Source organism: Arachis ipaensis, chromosome B03, assembly GCF_000816755.2.
Source record: "Arachis ipaensis cultivar K30076 chromosome B03, Araip1.1, whole genome shotgun sequence".
Taxonomy (NCBI): domain Eukaryota; kingdom Viridiplantae; phylum Streptophyta; class Magnoliopsida; order Fabales; family Fabaceae; genus Arachis; species Arachis ipaensis.
Window position 1 is genome coordinate 136,068,208 of NC_029787.2, and position 2,646 is coordinate 136,070,853.

Genomic DNA, 2,646 nt, shown 5'->3' on the forward strand with positions numbered 1-2,646 from the left:
CCGCCCCTCCTCATCACCACCACCACAAATCGCCCCCTGATCACGGAGCCGTTGAAGATCGTCCTCCGTCATCCGTGACGGAACGCCCCACACATCGCTAGTCACCCAAGTATAGCGAGCGGGGACGCCCCTGGAAGGGGCTATCGGGGCACCCACACCCTCATTTCTCCGCCGGTGCATACCTAAAACAGGGAGGAGCACCACCATCAGCCTACTAACCCTATAACAGAAGCAAGACAAAACCTACCGCCACTACCAACCCACACGGCGGTGCTAAGCCCCTTCAAAGACTCGAAAACCACCTCCCAAAAACACAAAACACGGTCCAAAAACGAAAGAAAAAAGGAAACAGGCAGAACAATGCATGGCAGAAATAGAACAAATAGATACACCATAAAACAAAAACAAGAAAAAGCGAAAAAGACCAACCTGATAATGCAGAAAGTGAGCCTGGAAAGAGCTTGAGAAGAAGAGACAGCAGCAGCACCAAGAGGAATCCACAGAAGGAAGAAGAATTTTTTCCAAGAGAGAAAACAGAAGAAAATGAAGTAATAGAGGGAAGTGAAGTAATAGAGGGAAGAGAAGCGGAAAGCCAAAAAAGGTTTCGAAAAGGGGGCAGAAAAGACGCAAATAACCCTGAACAGTAAAATTGCGCACAGGGGCAATAGAGGAAAAACGCCCAAAAAATATCCCCTCGCAATAAATGCCCCTTTGGAAAAAGAAACCAATAAAGTACGCCTCGAAAAACGCAACAGGCACGTTGGGTACAGAAGAGTCGCGTAAAACCGCCAAGCAAAACCTCGCCACGACCCCAAGAAAGATCATGCCGACACGACAAGCCGACCTAAACTCGCGGTCGAGGCTACGTCCTCTAGCGACAAACCGACCTAAACTCGTGGTCGAGACTACATCCTCTAGCGACAAATCGACCTAACCCACGGTCGAAACCACACCTCCCAGCGACAGGCCGATCTCACTCGCCCTCCCGCTGCAGGGGCAACTGTTACGGATCCGGCCCACGGATCCCGGACCCAGGATCGAACCCAATCCCGGTTTCCCGGGTCCAACCCGCCTTACTCTTCTGGAAGGCCCGAAACCGGCCCTCTAGAAACTCCCAACCGACTTTCGAATTCAAATGTCTCCCTTATCTTAGCCAAACAAGATAAGATAAGATAACTACCATCACCTATAAATAGAGGACCCAGGTCCCTTCAGGTATTCATTCATTCCACACACCTTACACCTCTCAGATCCATTCTGACTTGAGCGTCGGAGTGTCTTTGCAGGTACCTCCCCCCATCGTTCCAGTCACGCGACTCGGTCTTCGCCTCGACCCGCAGGTTTCCGATCCATCCTTCAACCCGTACCAGAGACATCTTGTACAATAACAAAAAATAAACGTCAAATACTCAAATTTTAAATAAAGTAAACAATACGATATTAAAACAAAAATGATCGTACAAATTAAACAATTTTGTTTGAAGTGCTTTCAAATCTTCATTACTATTTTTATCTTCAAGTATATCTCATAAGTCATAAATACCCATGTTTACAGATATTCATTTCCATTAGTAGTGATGTTTGAAATAGTCACAAAATAATTAAAGAGAGTAATAATATATTAATATACTAAATAAAATAAAAGCACATTAATAAAAAAAAGTAAAAGGTATATATTGTTAATGTTTTAGAATCTAAAGGCAATTAATTATTAGGCTATATGCCATTTATAGTAACTTATTAGTAAGAAAAATTATTGTTTAAAAGATGTAAGGTAGCGTTTGGTGGAGAGACGGAGACGGAAAGACTGAGACTGAGAGACAGAGACTAAGAGACAGGGATTGAAATAAATCTCAGTATTCTGTTTGGTGCAAAATGGGAGACAGGAATTAAAACAAGAATGAAATTCTAATTTAATTTGCACAAAGGGTAAAATTGGAATTAATTAATTGAAATGAACGTATTTTAGGTATAAAATGTTATTAAAGTTTCAGTCTCCATCTCTAAAAATTCCAGTCCCCTGTGTCCCTACTTTTTGGAGGTACTGAAATACTAAAATTTTAGAGACAGAGACAGAAATTTTAGTACCAGTCTCTGAACTAACAAACACGATACTGAGTCTCAGTCTCTCAGTCTCTGTCTCAGTACCTCAAAACAAACGCTACCTAAAGATCACCAACTAGGCAACTACGCGAATAAAATAAAGTAAATGCGAAGATGCAAAGTAAAGCTGGGGAGGGCGACCGAAAATACAAAAGGGAAAATTCCAAGGATGCTGCCGCATTTTACTCCAATTCCACAATTGCTTTTGTGAAGAAAAGTTATATATGGAATAGAATTATATTTAATTTGAAGGAATAGTACGAAAGGTAAAAAAGGAAAGAAAAAGTAAAGTGAAAAAAGCAACAAGGCAAAGCTTATATACTCGAATACGAGAAGAAAAAAAAAAAAGATACCATCCATCCATGATCAGAAGAGAACACTAATAGTACTGACAAGTAAATATTATTATTTTAGATTTAGATAATACTAAGTAACTAATGATTTTTTTGAACAATATGAATAACTACCAATTAAATAAAAACACATTACACTTTTAAATTACTCACTTAAAATCTTAATATTAGAATAACTATATATATACAT